A 20,101-nucleotide genomic window follows, 5' to 3' on the forward strand; every position below is an offset into this window, starting at 1 on the left:
CACTCTCTGAAACGAGATTCGGCCACCCCAGTACTCGGTTCCTTCCACTCGGACAGTCATTTACTCATCCACACATTCACTCATACCACGAGATACTATAGATGATTACGCGAAGCGCTCGCCACGTCCTGAAGTAATCCACCACAGAATGGCCCGAACGGGTTGTCGAGTGCAGTAGTAGTCTGCGAATTAAAGTGGTTCCTTATTCCTTCTCAAATTCTTACATCACCTCTCACATAGTACCCATACCCGTCATACCACGATTCATTACAACCAGTCCAGCCAGACCATGCAAAAGTAAGGGGGGAGACTCTATTTACCCCAAGCACTCTGCTCTTTTCTATACCGTTTTTCCAGCGACATTAACATTCCTCAATATAGCGTCTGGGACGGTTATGCACTCTAGGCGGTAACACTTCAGTTTCTATATCAGGTTGGAACACTGTGTCTTGAGCCGCAACTACGTACTCTTCCTCACTGTGAAACTGTTTGATCTTTTCTGCCGCTCTTTGCACCATCTTTCCCGAGAAAGGGTCTTTCACCACATAACCACCGCCTCCTCTTAAAACTTCCACCACCTTATATGGGCCGTCCCAACGAACACACAGTTTCTTACACACTCCTGACTCTGTAGTTTCTCGCTTCACCCACACCAACGCCCCAATGTCTACCTTCTGCTCCTTGCGTTTCCTGTTGGCCGCATTACGGTATTTCCGAGTCATTTTCTCGTGTGTTTCCCGGATCAGCCGGCGGACCACATCCACGTCTTGCTCGTCACCATCAACTGCGGGTAGCCTGGCACCCACCACTCGGGGCGCATGCCGGGAGAAAAACGCGAAGAAAGGTTGTCGGGCGATACTGGTATGGACGGCGGCATTCATAGTGGCCTGACACACAGGGAGTAGGCGAGGCCACCGTAGCGGGTAACCTCGGCACATGGAAGCCAAGATGGATTTGAGCGTGCGATGGAGTTGTTCGGTGATGGCGTTCCCTTGCGGGTGGTAGGGAGTGGTGTAACAGAGGGTGATGAGGTGTTGCTGGCAGAATTGTTGGAAGATCTGGGAGGTGAACTCGCCCCCGTTGTCCAGGACGATGGAGTGAGGAGTCCCGAAGTCGGTAATGTACTGCTGCAGCGCCTCTACAATTCCCTCTGATAGTTTGTTTTTGAGTGGATAGAACTTCACAAATCGGCTAAAGTGATCTACGATAGTCAACACATATCGGTAGCCACCACTGCCTGCAATCATATCCGTCAGGTCTATACCTATCCTATCTAAGGGCTTCTCTACTGAAGGTAATTCCTGATAAGGCTGCTGTAACCCTGGAGAGGTTTTAAATCTTTGACAGGTAAGGCAATTCTTTACGTACTGGGTTACGTCAAACTTGAGATTACACCAGTAAAACAATTCTTCGGCCTTTTTAATTGTCTTTTTCTGACCCAGGTGGCCAGAAAGCTCATGTGCATGTTCTAAAGCTTTAGGAATCAGAACCTGAGGAACTACCAATGAATGATGAATGCTGCCATCAATGTTTTCCTTAGCGTAGTACAGCAACTCATCAATTATAGTGAATTGGTGCAATATACTCTTATGATACTTTTTGGTAGGTATAGACCCTCCTTCCAGATACTCTATCATGTCTCTCCACTTAATTTCTTCCCTTTGTTGAATCTTGATTTGTTCTAAAGTCAGGCCTAAATAGTTTGGAGTAGGACATCGCTGAATGATCCTCACTGGGCGAGAGAGCTGATCGGCCACGTAGTTATACTTTCCCTTCACATATTGGATGTTGTATTGGTATTCTCTCATCTCTAGTATCCAGCGGTTCATCCTGGCAGATTTGGTCTTTCTCTTAAATATACTAGTAAGGGGCTGATGATCTGTGAATATAGTGAAGCTAGTTCCCCACAAATAATGATGGAAATGTCTACAAGAGAGAAGTACTGCCAAGGCTTCTTTATCTGTAGCTGAGTACCTATTCTCAGTGGAGTTTAATTTTTTTGAAAAATAGCCCAAAGGTCTGACGGACCCATCCTCCTGAGTTTGACTTAAGAAGCCTCCTACGTGGGTATTACTGGCATCAGTTGTTAAAATGAACGGCTGGTTACTTTGCGCTCTCGCTAGTATAGGGGCCTGGGCAAGAGATCTTTTTAAGGTATCGAATGCCTCCTGACACTTGTCTGTCCAAAGGAAAGGTTGATCTTTTTTCGTTAGGTTGGTAAGTGGAGTGGCTATTTGAGCGAAATTACTGATGTGTTTCCTATAAAATCCTGCCATACCTAAAAATCGTCTCACTTCCTTGACCTTAGTGGGTGGTTTCATTTCCAATACTGCCTCTACATTCTTTGGGTCGGGTTGACTACCTTCTTGTGAAATTTTATGACCAAGAAACGTAACTTCAGTCTTTGCCATTTCGCATTTAGATAAGTTAAGCTTGACTCCGTTTTCTTTAAGTAAAGCGAAAGTTTCACTGAGTCTTTCGCTGAGTGTGGTGAAGTCTGAAGCCCAAATGATTAGGTCGTCTAAGTAATTTTTCATCCAACCCTTCTTCACGAGAGGAGCTAACAATGAGGCCATATGTCTAGTAAAGATAGCTGGAGAACAGCTTAATCCAAAAGGTAGCCTTTTAAACCTATAGAGAGTCACCCCATCACTGAAGGCTGTGAGGTCTCTGCTACCTTCCTCCAATAGAATTTGAAAATAAGCCTCCCTCATATCTAGCGTGGCATAGAACTGATGGCCAGCTGCTTGTTCAACTAATTCTTCTAGGCGGGGAAGCGGGTAAATGTCAGTAGTTAGGTGTTTGTTGACATGTCGGTAGTCAAGGCACATTCTTTTACTTCCATCCGGTTTATTGACTAATACTATAGGAGAGAGCCATGCAGATGTAGATTTTTCAATGATATCTCTGTTCTCCATATCTGTTAACATGTTTGATATCAGGGTTTTTGCTTCCTCGGGGTATCGGTACCTAGGACCACGACTAGGCTCTGGATTAGAGATATTACTTTTAGCAGGAGGCCCTTTCATTAATCCAAGTTCGTTTTTGTCTACTATGAATAAATCATGGTGATTGAGAATGATATTTTTTAAGATTGTTTTCTGCTCTCTAGTAAGGTTACTCCATTTCTGTTGTCTTATCAACTCCTCGAGTCTTTGTGGCCTACTCTTTGATTCCTGACACCTTGTTTGGTCGTTGTGTGGCAACAGATCATTGTGGATTTCTAGGGAAGGAGTGGCTTGCTTTTGGTGGATGACTTTGATCGTCGGGGAGGAGATGTTTTCAAAAGTGCCTAATAGGGTTCCTGGTTTGATTGTTTTCCGGCCCTTAGTATCATTAATAAATGGGAGGGGGACCTTTTTATTCTCATCTACTGTCACAATCAAGGGGTGATGATTAGGCGTTAAACATGGCTGAGGCTGGATTAACAAAGTTTCTCCTGGGTTTTCTTTCACCGAGATAGGAAGAAACTGAGCTCGGTAGGGATCGAGTTTGATGGTATGAGTTAGACGGATGTGTTCTGTTTGACTGGGAGTGGTAGGAAGAATAGGTACCTCGTGAACTCGTTCCACCTTGCCTTTCTGCCTTTTGATATGATTAACAAGGTATGTGGTTTTACCCCACTTTACTGTATTTGTTTTACCATTCCATTGAAAAGGAGCTTGTGAAAGTATGTCTGTTCCGAGTAAGACGTCAGCGTCAAGGTAGCTATTCGGGACTACAGGGCACCATTGTTTGTGTATAGTCTCTTCACCTACTCCTATCTCTAGTAAGGTCATCCCCAAGATTCGTAAGGGTGAACCAGTTACCCCTTGTAGTATAGGTACTGCTCGCCTTTGTGATATAGCTCCTTCTAATTTCTTTACCGCAGCCTCTGTGATTAAAGTATAGCCGCTACCAGTGTCAATGACAGCTTTAAGAATTTTCTTGTTAACTATGAGATTGATAGCGGGGGATGTGAATCCCTGGGTGAGTCATATATTCTGATTTGGTTTTCCGGGGCAGTTTTTATTTCCTCTCCAGCACCCATGCTGTCTACAGTCAAAGCATGATCCACGGGCAGGTTTTCTCCAGCACTCCCTCAGCGTGTGACTATGGGTTCGACAGTGTGAGCAATATTTAGCGGGTTGTGTTGGAGAGGGGGAGGTTCTCAACCTTCCTACTTGATCAGTGAGACTTTTAATCTGCTGCTTAAGTTCCCAAATTTCCTTTGATTCCTTGGATGTTGCATTTGTTAGGTCTGGGGGATTTTGAGTTATTGGGTCAGGGCTACCAATGAGTTTTGATTTAGATTTTTCCAGTTCAGTTTTAATTCTAGCAATGGGGGAAGTATGGGCAGCCTCGAGCAGTTGGCGCTCATGTTCTACCCTGTCAATAAATTTATCAAGAGGATAATCCTCATCCAGGAAACCTTCTAGTCTAGCCTTTGCTTCTTGGGTTAAGCCCTGCCACAACTTTCTTTTGATAATTTTCTTACATTTAGGGAGTTTCTCTCCTGGAAAGCTCGTCTCTAGAGTGGCATATTTGCAAGTGAATTTGTTGGCAAATGCTTGGGGAGATTCTACCCAATCATATGTCTGTGCGTCTATGTCTCTCCACGCCCTGTCAAAGTTAACCTCTTGGGAGAATTGTGATAGAAGCAATTGTTTAATACTATTCCAGGTGTGACAATGATGTAAGGTTTGATGGTTATGTATGAGAGCCGCGAGCTCGCTGCTGACCCTACTCTTTGCAATTTGCACTTTGCGGGTGTCCTCATTGCTACTTTGCTCCACCAGTTCAATGAAAATTTGCAATTGGGTAGTTGAGTCAAGACCTTGTAGGTGGTGGAGTTCAAGAATTGGGATATCTCGGGGTTTGGTGGGAGTGCTAGGTGCTCTGTGTAAATTAGGGATGTTAGCCAAACGCCCAATTACCTGATTTTGTTGATTTAAGATTTGCTTTAGTTCCTCTACTTCCTGTTCTAAAGTGTTCAAGTCTTTCCCTTTACTTTCATGTTTAACTGCTCCCAGGCTCTCTCTGGTGTTATGATCCATTAAGTCCTGCCACGGGTCTAATCCACCCCCTGGGAGGCGAACATTATCAGTCATCTTTGCTCACATGGAAGTTTAACGTACTGGGTGTAGAACACAATCTCTCAGGGTGATTGTTAGGTGACCTGCGATACACAGTATGCGCTCAGGTTTTCTTCTTCCAGGACAATGTGTTCTACTCCATTGCCTCTCTATTGCTACTGTGACCTTCAATAACTCTTTTGATCTTACTGATTACTTGAGCTTGGCCTCTCTCATCCCAGTGAACACCATCCTCGCTCAGTTCTTGTACAAATTGAATATTATTAAAATGAATGTTTGGGGTCTTCAGGGCTCTCTTTACTCTATTATTGATTCCTACTTGGAATTTCTTATATTTCTCCACTGATATTCCCCTAGGGTTGGTCCTGGGTTCAATTTGGCAGACATGCACTAGTGATTGGCATTTGGCAGTGATTTCTTTGATGATGTTCTTAACATCGGAGAAAATCCTAGCGGGATTGGTAGATGTTTCTATGTCGTTGCTGCCTATCCACAAGATGGTCAAGTCATGTTGCCACTCGAGTACTCGATTTAACCGATCATCCTCAAAGAAAGTCCTAGCCTTTGCTCCAGGGGCTCTGAATATCCTAATTTGCACATTTGTTACCTCTAGATGCCGGGGAATCTGGCTATGCCCTACAAGTGCCACCTTCAACATTTACACTTATTTCCAGTCTCCACCTCTTTCGGTCAGTCGCGAAATAAATGCCACCGCTGCTCACCAGTTTAGTGCCCTCTAAGGGGTGTGATGTTCCCTTGTGGCAGACGATAATTACAAATCCTATCACTGGATTAAGAGAAATACAAATACTGACACTTTTATGATTTTTAATAAATAATGGAATAATCCGAAATAATAATAATAAAAAGAAAGCAATTCAGAAATACAAAATAAATGGTAGCGTATTCTTCAATTACATAAAAAACTACGATGGAGATATTTTCGCGACTACTGAGTTGTGGGGGAGACCAGAGAATAAATTTATAAATAACAAATATATACCCAAAACGTATGTATAAACCTGAGGACAGTCTCACACGGTGATCTCGAACCAGGTGGTTTCACTAGTCCCGTGGAGAAAACCAACAAAAAAGAACGAAAAAATGCGAATATCTATCCACTCAGAAAACAGTTTATCAACAGGAATATCTGAGGAGAATCCGAGAGGGTCTGAGGAGAATCCGAGAGAGACTGGCTTTAGTAAATTATTGTTAAATAAACACTTACTTAATATTACAAGAAATGGAGGAGGAGATTATCAGACCGCATGCTCACCTGAGGAGAATCCGAGAGAGACTGGCTTTGCTTGAGGAAATCGGCGGGAAACTAAGGATAAAGGTTTCCAATGGGGAAATTTATTAAGTTATAATTTTGTTTTTAGTAGGGGGGGGGGCGACTAGGTTGTGAGTTCAGGGATGAAAAATATGAATAATTAAGTTACTGTTTACTTTATAGTTGTTACTTTAAGAAGTTTAATTCAATGGACTTTTGAAATCAATTAGGGAATTAGTCAAAGTCTGGTATCTCTTCCCGGCTTGCGTAGCAACAGGGGTAATAGGACGGCGAAGCAAAGAAGATTTATCAGATTCGTCAACCTCATTGGCGCGGCGTAATTATCTGGGATTTGTTTGGGCTGGTTTAAGACCTTACCATTATAGAATTAATTTTATCATATTAAGGGCTCCCCATTCTCTGGGATTAGGTGAAAAATTCGCCTCTATAACCTGGCCAAGCAGGAGAAATTACGTTTATTCACGGGGTAAATTTGTTATAGAAGTGGTCAACACAGTGACGCTGAGAGGGGGGGGGGGGGAAAGCAAGGACAAAAGGACACTGAGGAGAGGAGGGGAAAGGGGAGGGGTTAGTCACATGGTACTGAGATTCTGGTCACCCCTGCACACTACATGGGCCCTAGCCTAGGAAGAAAAGTAGAAATATACATAATTAATTTCTCAGCACTACAGTAGGTGTGTCTATAATTTGAGTTAGGCTGCTATTCTTAATAATCTTGCCAACTTTGTTTCCCTTCGAGAACAGATCGTCATTAAAATCGCCTAAAATGAAAACCTTTTTGTTTTGCAGACACACCTGTTTGAAAACATCTTGAATGTATTCAAAAGACATAGCCAGCGCCTTAGGGTGACGGTACATACACCCAACTATAATTGAAGGAAATTTCTTACGTTGAATTTTAATCCAGACATCCTCCACTCCCTCCTGCTTTGGTACATCAATATTAATTAAGATAGGGTTTAAAACACTTTTTGCATATATACATGTTCCTGCTCCTCTTCCATTGTCATTTCTAAAAACCTTATAGTTAGGAAAATTTATAAAAATATCTGGAGTATGAGACGTTAACCAAGATTCACTCACGCATAAAACATCAATATTTCTCTCAATGACTAGTAATTTTACTTCGTCCAGACTAGAAAGTAATGACTGAGCATTGATGTGCTCAATGGTCAACTCATCCTTTTTTGGGTAAACAATGTGAGTATAAGCGGCGTCCCTCACTTCATGTCTAGCGGCTGTACCTTCTTCGCCAGAGAGAGAGAGAGACGAAGGGGAGGGAAGGCCCACAGCCAAAACGTGTGAATGGATTTACTTGATCCCCTTCCTTTGAGTGAACTGCCGCCCTTCGTATGGAAACTTTTACTTGTTAAGTTAATCCACCAAAGATTAGAAGATGTGGAAGGTTGAGTGGAAAAAGACCTGCCCTGGGCCCATCATTTTTGTGAGTGACTTTTACCAGAGACGAGGGTGTGAAAAAATTAGTTATCCATCTTGTCCTACCTGGTGATGAACTCTTTTAACTACTAGTACTTATCACATCTTTCCTGACTCCCAGACCATCATGAAGCATTTCTTTTCTTTCACAGCCATGTCTATGCACTATACTGGCTAGAAATTGCACAATCTGCTTCTTTAGTTGTTTCCTTTCTTGAATGTGCATATAAATGTTTTCAGCTGTGCATTCCATGCTGTGTAATGTTGTAGTGAATGGTTAAATTCTAGACTAAGTTGTGAGTCAAACATGTATCAAGCAGCAGGAGTATTAATGTGTGCGTTTTCCCTGCAGGTGGTAACACGGAGAGCAAGTGGAAGAAACCTTGGGAGACTTCCATGACTCAGGAACAATCACACCTCACTGGGAGCCTTGTGACTGATAGGTGGTTCAGGTGAGTACTGTATTTTGTTGGCACAATTGAGAATTCTCTGCCCAAAATTCCAAAATCTGAAAGTTTTTAATTGTCATGTCATGTAACAGAGGGAAAATTCCACAAAGTGGTGGAAAAGTTTGCACTGCAAAAAAAAAAAAAAAGAAAAAGAAAGAAAGAAATGATGAATTGTAAAGCCCACAGACCAAAGCTCTGATGCTTGACTTGCTGCAATGGGAGGCATCAAAAACTGGCAAGTTGTCATCACACACATGCTCTGAAGATGCGATGCTCAGTTTTTTAATCTGACTGTGTGCTGAGTGTATAACAGAGATGATAGTGTCTGGCATGGAGGCATATATCTCTCACTTTTATTCTCGACCTAAACTTTCCAAACCTTGGTTCAACACGACCTGTTCTTGTGCTATACATGATAGAAAGGTGGCTTACACAAGGTATTTGAACCTTTCATCCCCAAAATCTCATATGCTTTATATTTCTTCCCGAAGTCATGCCACATCTGTTCTCCAGCTAGCCAAAAACTCCTTCATTAACAGAAAGTGTCAAAATCTTTCAAGATCTAACTACCCTCATGACTTCTGGCAACTAGCCAAAAAACATTTCCAATAACTTTGCTTCTTTTTTCTCTCCTTTATTTCAACCAGATGGCACCACTGCTATCACATCAGTCTGTAAAGCCGAACTCCTTGCTCAGACCTTTGCTAAAAAGTCTACCTTGGACGATTCAAGGCTTGTTCCTCTCTCTCCTCCACCCTCCTACTACTACTACTACTACTACTACTACCTATTAAAATTCATCGCAATGATGTTAAACCCTCGGAAGGCTTATGGACCTGATGGGGTCCCTCCTATTGTTCTCAAAAACTGTGCCTCCGTGCTTGCACCTTGCCTAGTCAAACTCAACTCTGTCTGTTAACATCTACCTTTCCTTCTTGCTGGAAGTTTGCCTACATTCAGCCTGTTCATAAAAAGTGTGACTGTTCTAATCCCTCAAACTATGTCTTGTTGATTTAATTTCCTGCCTATCTAAAGTTTTTGATTCTATCCTCAACAGAAAGATTTTTAAACATCTATCACTTTACAACCTTCTATCTGATCATTATGTATGGATTCTGTCAAGGCCACTCTACTGGTGATCTGGCTTTCCTTACTGAGTCTTGGTCATCCTCTTTTAGAGATTTTGGTGAAACTTTTGCTGTTGCCTTGGACATATCAAAAGCTTTTGATAGAGTCTGACACAAAGCTTTGATTTCCAAACTACCCTCCTATGGCTTCTATCCCTCTCTCTGTAACTTCATCTCAAGTTTCCTTTCTCACCGTTCTATTGCTGCTGTGGTAGACGGTCACTGTTCTTCTCCTAAATCTATTAACAGTGGTGTTCCTCAGGGTTCTGTCCTGTTACCCACTCTCTTATTATTCATTAATGACCTTCTAAACCAAACTTCTTGTCCTATCCACTCCTATGCTGATGATACCACCCTGCACTTTTGCACGTCTTTTCGTAGATGTCAAACCCTTCAGGAAGCAAACAGTTTATGCAGGGAAACCACAGAATGCCTGACTTCTGATCTTTCTAAAATTTCTGATTGGGGCAGAGCAAACTTGGTATTGTTCAATGCCTCAAAAACTCAATTCATTCATTTATCAACTCAACACAACCTTCCAGACAACTATCCCCTCTTCTTCAATGACTCAGCTGTCCCCCACTTCTACATTGAACACCCTTGGTCTCTCTTTTTCTTATTAATCTAAACTAGAAACTTCACATCTCATCTCTAGCTAAAATAGCTTCTATGAAGTTAGGTATTCTGAGATGTCTCCTCCAGTTTTTCTCACCCCCTCCCAGCTGCTAAATCTGTACAAGGGCCTTATCTGTCCATATATGGAGTATGCTTCACATGTCTTGGTGGCTTCCATTCATACTGCTCTTTTAGACATGGTGGAATCAGAAGCTTTTTGTCGTCAGCTCTCCTCTAACTGACTGTCTTCAGCCTCTCTCTCATCGCCACAATGTTGCATCTCTAGCTGTCTTCTACCGCTATTTTCATGCTAACTGCTCTTCTGATCCTGTTAACTGCATGCCTCCCCTCCTCCTGCGGCCTTGCTGCACAAGACTTTCTTCTTTCTCTCACCCCATATTCTGTCCACCTCTCTAATGCAAGAGTTAACCAGCATTCTCAATCATTCATTCCTTTGGTAAACTCTGGAATTCCCTGCCTGCTTCTGTATTTCCACCTTCCTATGACTTGAATTCCTTCAAGAGGGAGGTTTCAAAATGCTTATCTTTCAATTTTTGACTACTGCTTTGGACCCTTTTATGGGACGGGCATCTCAGTGGGCATTTTTTTTATTGGATTTTTTTTGTTGCCCTTGGCCAGTGTCCCTCCTACATAAAAATAAAAAAAATAAAAAAAACTTTTGGGGAACATTGCCAAAAACTTTTTCAGATGTAAATACACACAGTTTGCCCATCCATCCCTCTCCTGTGTTATGTCAGTCACTCTTGAATAGAAGTTCATCATGTTGGTTACATATGATTGCTTTTTGTTTAAAGCTGTACTGTTTTTCTGTTATATATATTGTGTCTTTCTACAACTTCTGTCCAGTGCTTCTCTCAGTTTTTCACAGACCTTCCATACTGTGCTGGTAAGTGATACTGGTCTACAGTCTAGTGGCTCTTCTTTCTTTCCACTTTTATAAACTGGCACAATGCACATTTTCTTGCATTCCTCGGGCACTCTTCCCGTTGATGGTGAGCACTTCATTATGTCATGTGCTGGTTCACTCCATCTGGTCCTGTTGCTTTTCTCTTTTCCAGTTCCTCCATCATTCTATAAACTACTTCTTTCATTGCTGTAGTTTCCCACATTTGCTTTTCTGTCTTCTTGTCTTGTGGTTCTTTAAATTCTGATTCTTCTGTCAAAACTTGCTGGTACTTTTTGTTTAGCAATTCAGTTAGCAATTCAATCAGTCGTGTCTTTTGGTTCTTCATATGTTTCATGTCCATCCTTCAACCTTTCTATTTTTTTCTTTTAGTTTATTTTTTTTCTATTTATGAATCTGTAGAACAGTTTTGGTTCTTCCTTGCACTTCACAATTAAATCCTTTTCTTATCCTTTCTCTTCCTCTCGCCTTATTTTCACATATTTATTTCTTGCTATCTTAAAGTCCTCTTTATTTGTTTGATTTCCATTTCTTTTCATTGTTATACATGCTTGGCCTCTTGTTTTCTTTGCTGTTCCACTTCTTGCATTGAACCACGCTTGTCTTCCTCTTTCTTTAGGTTTGTACACTGGGACACATGTATTCACTGCTGCCTCATCTAGTTCCATAAAAATGCCATGCTCATCTTGCACCTCATTTACTCTCTTCAGCTTTCTCCAGTCCATTGGCTCAAACAGTCTCTTAAGATGCTCTGTATTCACTGTGCCATATTTTCTCCTGTTTTCTTTGTGTGCTTCATCCTCTTCGCTGACGTCACCGTTGGCCTCTCTTTCCATTGGTGCATGGTCACTTTTTTCCGAGGGACACGCATGTCTTGATTCTTTAGTTGGGTGGATTCCTTTCATTAATGTTTGGCCAAGTCTTGTTGGTTTGTCGTCTCCCCTCTATCTTGTATTTTCAGTCACCCATTGCATCACTGTGTTTTCCATAGTCACCTTCAGAAGTTTTTCTCCACGTGCAGTCTCGTTTCCTCCTGCTTCGAACGTTTCCTGGTTCATTTCTTAGCAGTTGAAGTCACCAACCAATAATTCTCATTTACTGTTTTTGATTAATTTACTTAAGTACTGAATGGTATCTTCTGTTACTTTCTCATGGTCTTCCTTGCTCCAAGAGTTTGTTTTGGGTTGTATATGGGTTTTTTTTTTTTTTTTTTTACGTAGGAAGGACACTGGCCAAGGGCAACAGAAATCTAATAAAAAAAAATGCCCACTGAAATGCCAGTCCCATAAAACAGTCAAAGCAGTGGTCAAAAATTGATCAATAAGTTTCTTGAAACCTCCCTCTTGAAGGAATTCAAGTCATAGGAAGGTGGAAATACAGAAGCAGGCAAGGAGTTCCAGAGTTTACCAGAGAAAGGGAAGAATGATTGAGAATACTGGTTAACTCTTGCGTTAGAGAGGTGGGACTCTTGCGTTAGAGAGGTGGACAGAACAGGGGTGAGAGAAAGAAGAAAGTCTTGTGCAGCGAGGCTGCAGAAGGAGGGGAGGCATGCAGTTAGCAAGATCAGAAGATCAATTAGCATGAAAATAGCGGTAGAAGACAGCTAGATATGCAATATTGCAGCGGTGAGAGAGAGGCTGAAGACAGTCAGTTAGAGGAGAGGAGTTGATGAGATGAAAAGCTTTTGATTCCACCCTGTCTAGAAGAGCAGTATGAGTGGAACTCCCCCAGACATGTGAAGCATACTCCATACATGGACGGATAAGACCCTTGTACAGAGTTAGCAGCTGGGTGGGTGAGAAAAACTGGTGGAGACGTCTCAGAACACCTAACTTCATAGAAGCTGTTTTAGGTAGAGATGAGATGTGAAGTTTCCAATTCACAGACCGAGGATGTTCAATGTAGAAGAGGGGGACAGTTGAGTGTCATTGAAGAAGAGGGGATAGTTATCTGGAAGGTTGTGTTGAGTTGATAGATGGAGGAATTGAGTTTTTGAGGCATTGAACAATACCAAGTTTGCTCTGCCCCAATCAGAAATTTTAGAAAGATCAGAAGTCAGAAGTGTTATTACCATCAAGTTAACACTTACCATTTCTGCTTTTCCTTCCCCATATTTCATTATTTTTGTCTTCATCTCATTTCTTGTCATTATCATTACACCTCCTTCTCCTTTGGCAGTCCTGTCTCTTCCCCTAATATTGCAGTTATTGTTAGTCTGGTTTTCTTCTTTTAGCTCTGTTGCTGCTAAACATGCTGCCTTTGGGTTTGTCTCTTTTAAATAGTTTTGATGTTCAGTTTTCTGTGTATCTACGTTGGCACGCGTCACAGTTTGTTATTCGTTTGTGCTGTTTTTCTCTACTTTATTTTCATTCATTTTACTTTAGGTACCATTTCTTCACTCTGTCTCCCAAAAGTGTCAAGAAAAATGTAGTTTATTCTTCTGTTGTTGATTCATTTTTCTCTTTTGTTTTTCAATTTTTTTTCCATTCTTCATTTGTGTTGTTGTTAGTGCATATATCCTTGCAATGTTCTTATCTTAGTTTGGATGTTCTTTGTAGTACTTGTTGTGTTTCCTAATTTTATAATATTCCTCTTTGTATGAGGAGACCACACCACTGCCTCATATTCCAGCCTTGGTCTTATCTTGGAAATCAACACCTTTTTTATCATTCCTTCATCCAAATATGAGAATGCCATTCTTACTCTTTTTAACAAATTCATCATCTCTCCAGTAATTTTATTAGTGTGTCTGTCCGAAGTCAAATTTTCAGTGACTGTTACTCCTAAATCCACTTCCTCTTTTGATTTTTTTTAACCATACCATCCATATCATAATAATATTGTATATTGTATTGTCTTACCAAACTCTATTACTTTACATTTACTTAAATGGAATTCCATTTGCCAATATTTACTCCATCTTATTTGAATCTTCTTGCAGTACCATACAGTCATTTACATTTTCTACCCTTCTCATCAGCTTAGCATCATCTGCAAATTAGTTCATATAACTATTTCTTTGTTTGTTATTTACATGTATTACAAACATTATTGGTCCCAACACTGACCCCTATGGGACACCACTAGTTCCTTTCAGCCAAGATGAATTTGTGTGTGTGTGTGTGTGTGTGTGTGTGTGTGTGTGTGTGTGTGTGTGTGTGTGTGTGTGTGTGTGTGTGTGTGTGTGTGCACACCTTGTCTGGGCTGCTCCATGTGGGATTGGGGGAGTCAGGGACTGCTGTGTACCAGAGACAAGGGTGTGAGGAGACCAGCTATCCATCTTGTGCTGCTTTTTGTTCATCCTCATTGCTATTTCCCAAACCATTCTGAAGCATGTGTATTCTTCCACAGGCATCCCCACACACTATACTGGCTGGGAGTTGCACAGTCTGCTTTTAATCCTTTTCTTTTCATGGATGTGCACGTAAATGATTTGTGCTGTGCCTTCTGTGCTGTGAAGTGCTGTGTTTATCTCTGAACTGAGAAGCATACTCATTCATACTTATGTGCTGCATCTCTGCTGCATTTCAGAGGCTCTAGTTGAAGTTGTAAGAGTTTCTAAGTGACAGATTAACAATGTTTCCACCTTACTAACAGGAGAAGCAGCCTTAGGGACATGGCTGATCATGTGTGTGGCTTTGGAAAATATTCATGGTAGGAAGGAAGAGTATTTCTGAATGTGGGCCCTTTTTGATAAGTTACACAGGTATCTAGAGGTGTGCTTATAGTTCAAGTGAGAGATTAACAATATTTCTAACTCATTAACAGGAGAAACAGTCTTGGGAACCCATCAGATTGTCTCTGTGGCCTTGGAAGATAGTCTTAGTAAGAAAGCTGAGGGTTTGTGAATGTGGACCTGACTTGTGAGTTGAGTGTGATGCCCATAATGTGACAGGAACACTGATGTGTGTGTCCCCCTGCAGGTGATGTCACAGAGAGCAAGTAGAAGAAAACCTGGGAGACTTGCTTAACTCAAGAGCAAGAGCCGCACCTCACCGGGGCTCTGCAATGTGTGGCAGCGACTGCAGGAATCAACACTTCGGTTTGTCAGCACACAGTTTCAGCAACCTTGTTCATCAGACTGTTGGTGAAAGGTGATCACTATGAAAGAGGTCAAGGTGTGTGTGTGTGTGTGTGTGTGTGTGTGTGTGTGTGTGTGTGTGTGTGTGTGTGTTTACCTAGTTGTCATATACAGGAGGGGGGGGCTATGGTGGTGGTGTCCCATCTCTGTGTCTGGTGGTGTCTGACTCAGCCATAAATTCCTGCATCACTTCTGCACACACACACACACACACACACACACACACACACACACACACACACACACACACACACACACACACACACACACACACACACACACACACCTTTCTCATCAGTCCATCCATGCAGCTACTGGTGTGTGGGGAAAGGTGGCATGTGTGTCTTGTGATGAAGTTGAATAATATATTTTGTTGTCTTGAAAGATTTCATTCAGTTTAAAATTCCCCTGTTGCAACAATTGCTGTACCTACTTTCCAACAGTTTCATGAGTGTATATGTACATCACATCAGCAATGAAGCATCAAGCTTTTAGATTTTGTTTGCAATAGTCATGTATGAATTGTCCTGATGAAATAGCTGTACAACACTCTGGTGGCAGGTGATTGTGAGTAGTGCCATCCAGCCACCACCTGGGCTGTGTCTCTGCCTGTCACGCCTGCACCATGAAGGAGCGCATGGAGGTGCTCTGGGGAGCCACAGTAGTACTTGTGACGTTTGGCCTTCTCAGGTTTTAGTGTGCCATTGTCTCGGCTTGCTTTAGCAGCCTGGAGTGGAGATTGATAGGATTTTCAAGAGTGTTTTCGTGATTCTAGTGATTGTTGTAATGTTGTTAACCCCTTGTTTGTGCAAGGCCTCATTTGTGAGTGTTTCATTCTTGGTGGTTACTTTTAGCAAGCTGTAGTGGAGGTCAGTGGGAGTTTGAAGTGTTGTCATGATTCAAGAGGTAGTTTGTTGAGGCTGCTACACCATCAGTGAGACAAGCACCCTTCAGAACCTTGCTGATTGTCTCTCTGACCTCTGAAGGTACCTCTGATGAGAGGACAAAGCACTTAAGAATGCGAACCTCGGCCCCAACATGTCTCCCTCGTGTGTGTATGTAAAAGAGGAGACCTGCACCACCTTGATGTGTGTCCTGTAGTGCAGTGAAGTATGGAATGGGACTCCTTGTATGTGTGTGTGTGTGTGTGTGTGTGTGTGTGTGTGTGTGTGTGTGATAGATGGCTCTTAGATATGAGTGTGTCCCAGTGAATTGTGGAGTGCAATTCTTTCTTTTCTGTCTGTGTTAGAGGACTCATGCTGCACACTATAACATCCCAGGGCATTGTGCAATGAAACTACTACTTTTAAGCATTGTCAGTTTCCTCACTAGCTCTTATTACACTGTTTCTCTTTCAGACTCCACAGACCGACTGGGAGACATGACGTCAGTGCCACCACGCAGGGAGTAAAACCAAGAGGAGGAAGAGGAGCATTCATGAGACATCAGCTGGTCAGCAGTCCATTCAGGTGTGCTTTTCATTACATCATTATTTGTCCATAATTTCCCTTCTGGGGTTGGACAGCCCATGAGTATCTCCCACTTGCAGCTGTAGACAATTTCTTCCTTACTGTTGAGTGTTGTCATGCCTTCCTCCACACACCATCTCAAGATCTTCCCAGTGGTTTCCTTCCAAGTACTCTAATGCTCTTCTCAGTTTGTGGCCCTGATTTGTAAGTGCCAGGAAGACCATGGTGAAGGCAGCCCACAAACCTTCCATTGGAAATGAGTGGTGAACGGCAATGAAAATATGGCAGTATCTGATTCTTTGCACCAAAACACAGTGTGCTTATTAACAGATTTATTCACTGTTCACTCATTTGCTCATCTCTAAAGGAGTGAAGAGTGTGCACTGAAGTAAGTATTGTAACTGGTGTGTGTGTGTGTGTGTGTGTGTGTGTGTGTGTGTGTCTGGTGATGGAGTTCAATATCAGGGTTGTCGTCTTGAAAGATTTCATAAAAGTACTGAATCTGATTTGGAATTCATGTTGCAACAAAAACTCTCCCTTCTTTGCAACAGTTTCACAACAGGAAGTGAAGGATGAAGCATGAAGGTTTTAGGCCAAAATGAACAGACAGCAATCAGGAATGACACGTCCAGCAAAACCGGCAACACAGCAGTGAGTGTGCATGCTGGTACGTCAGGTCAGGGGTGAAGTGTTTGGATTGTGGGCTAAAATGGCTTGCTTATACATGAATATCTTTCACACTGGAGGAGCTGGGGTGTGTGTGTGTGTGTGTGTGTGTCAGGGGTGTTTGGGTGTTGATAGGCTTGTTTGTAGGTGTTTCCACCTGCTTATCATCCATTTTAGTTGTTCTTCGCTCTTTCATCTTCCCTCTGTCATTCATTTTATCTATTTTTCATTATTAGTGTACAGTCTTTGCCTCTGTCACCTCCTCTAATATTTATCCAGCCCTTCCTTGTCTCTGCATATCTAGTCCTTTGCCTCTATCACCTCTTGTCTAATATTTATCCAGCCCTTCCTTATCTCTGTATATCTAGTCCATTGCTTCTATCACCTCTTCTGTCTAATATTTATCCAGTCCTTCACTTCCTGCCTTTAGTTAGCATACACTCCTCACCTCTTCTGCTGTCTATATTCACCCAGTCCTTCCATCCACACACCACAGGAATCTAAATTAACACACATTTTCCAATATTCTTCCTTTCATTAACCCCTCACTGTATTTCCAGAGTGAATACTTTCCAGACCATCCAGTCATTTGTACTGTTTGGGAATGGGAAGTCTTTAATGAACTCTTGCTTGAACAGAAAATGTTGCAAAATTTCTCGCAGGGACTGACCAGGTTCCTCTCTTAGGCATGGAGAGAGAGAGAGAGAGAGAGAGAGAGAGAGAGAGAGAGAGAGAGAGAGAGAGAGAGAGAGAGAGAGAGAGAGAGAGAGAGAGAGGGGTATATTTGTGAGAGGCTGTGGGGAGTGACTGGGTTTGTCAACATACTGTGGGAGACATACTGTGGGTCTGTGGATTGTGGGAGAGAGAGAGAGAGAGAGAGAGAGAGAGAGAGAGAGAGAGAGAGAGAGAGAGAGAGAGAGAGAGAGAGAGAAAGGGGGGCAGGGGGGAGGATTTATTTTTCTTTTATTTATCTTTTCTATCTTTCTCTCATTTCTTCTTTTTTTCTTCCTCTTCTATTATCCTCATTCTTCTCTCATGTCCTCTTCCTTCTTTGTTGTCTTCTCTCTCTCTCTTTCTCTTTCTTCCCTCCTTATTATCATCTATCTTCTCCTCTTCCTTCTTTCTATCACTTCTGGAAAAAAACAATGCAAATATAAATAATACATTTTGAACATAATAATAATAATGATAATTAATTCTCACAATCAGTAACTCTCTCTCTCTCTCTCTCTCTCTCTCCTTTATTTCATCCTTCTCATGTCCCCCTCTTCTCTTCCTTCCTTCCTTTCTTATATTCTTCCTCCTCTTTTCTTTGTCTCTTCTGTCAGTCATTCCTCTGAAATATGAATAAATTTAGAATAATAGTAATAAATTTAATAGAAATAATTTCTTGTATTCTCTCTCCTACACATACGCAAATTCTCTCTTAATAGAAATAATTTCTTGTATTCTCTCTCCTACACACACACAAAATTCTCTCTCTCTCTCTCTCTCTCTCCTCTCTCTCTCTCTCTCTCTCTCTCTCTCTCTCTCTACAAAACCCCTTCTTTTACTCTCACATACTTAAAAACTCCCTCCCACTACTCACTCAAACTGATTCTCTTAGACACATACACACACACACACACACACACCCAGGCTTCCAGGTTGATAATCCAAAAGCCAGCAGATGACAGCTTCCTTCCAGCACACACTTGTATCGCCCAACTTGACCTGCCTGAATACAAGCTGATACAGTCCATGCAGCAGAGTAAAGTTTGAATGAACCTTTTTTTGTTGTTATAACTTGTGGTGTGGTCCAGCAGTCTTCCTTTTCCCACTTTTTAAGAGGGGAGAGAAAGAATGGTGGATGACACCACTTGTAAGGAAGACACAAGTTACTATAGTTTAGATGTACTAAAAGTTTTTGCACACTAAATGTTTATTACTGAAAAGCTTTATATATATATATATATATATATATATATATATATATATATATATATATATATATTATATATATATATATATATATATATATATATATATATATATATATATATATATATATATACTCGTATATATATATATATATATATATATAGAGAGAGAGAGAGAGAGAGAGAGAGAGAGAGAGAGAGAGAGAGAGAGAGAGAGAGAGAGAGAGGAGAGAGAGAGAGAGAGAGAGAGAGAGAGAGAGAGAGAGAGTGTGGTCCCTCTTGTTTCAGTTTGGCAATAGGTTTGGCACATCAGATCCACTTTTGGTGCGCCACTCACTGACGTAACAGAATGGTGTTGATCCAGTTTGTCATCCATGTGCATTGTTTGATTTTTGTGAACCTCCCAACAGCCATCTTACTGTTTTTTTGCTGCAATTAACCACATCTTTGGTGTTTGTCCCCAGGAGTGCAGCCTCTACAAGTGGTGGAGGGCATGGACACTTGGATATGGATGACACTGGTTTGGGTGCCAAATATTAATAGTGCACCTACACAATTACCACACTCGCTCCTCTCACCAGGCTTAACTATAAATAATTAAAGGTAAATAACATCTGTCATCTATTATCTATTGTATTCTATATTGCTGTTAATGTTTCATGTATAATGTCTTTGCTTTCAAATGCAAGTCAAAAGGGTGAACCCCATTTATAGTACTATTCACGTTTGGCAAATTTCACTTTTGACATTGGTTTGGCTACACTAATTAAACTGCTAACAGTGAGGGACTACTGTAAATGTAGTAATAATAATAATAATAATAATAATAATAATAATAATAATAATAATAATAATAATAAAAAGTAATGATAAAGTGCAAGACATGTTCATTAACGCAATTATTTTCTCCAACATGGAGGAGTGAGTGAGGAGGCACATCTGTCTGTGATTAGGGAATGCAAATGACGATATTCCAAGGACGTCACCCTGTCCTGGGCCATGACATGAGAGAAGAGGGAAAAAGGACTCTCTCTCTCTCTCTCT

General features: G+C 41.5%; 1 long non-coding RNA gene across 1 annotated transcript; it reads right to left on the reverse strand.

Moving 5' to 3' along the window:
• Nucleotides 1-17,839: 17,839 nt before the first annotated feature.
• Nucleotides 17,840-18,907, reverse strand: LOC135096822 (uncharacterized). Its single transcript, XR_010265056.1, has 2 exons — nucleotides 18,773-18,907; nucleotides 17,840-18,270 (listed from the first exon to the last, which is right to left on the reverse strand). It is a non-coding gene; the product is annotated as an uncharacterized LOC135096822 (long non-coding RNA).
• Nucleotides 18,908-20,101: the final 1,194 nt, after the last annotated feature.

This window comes from Scylla paramamosain, unplaced genomic scaffold (genome assembly GCF_035594125.1).
Source record: "Scylla paramamosain isolate STU-SP2022 unplaced genomic scaffold, ASM3559412v1 Contig7, whole genome shotgun sequence".
Taxonomy (NCBI): Eukaryota; Metazoa; Arthropoda; class Malacostraca; order Decapoda; family Portunidae; genus Scylla; species Scylla paramamosain.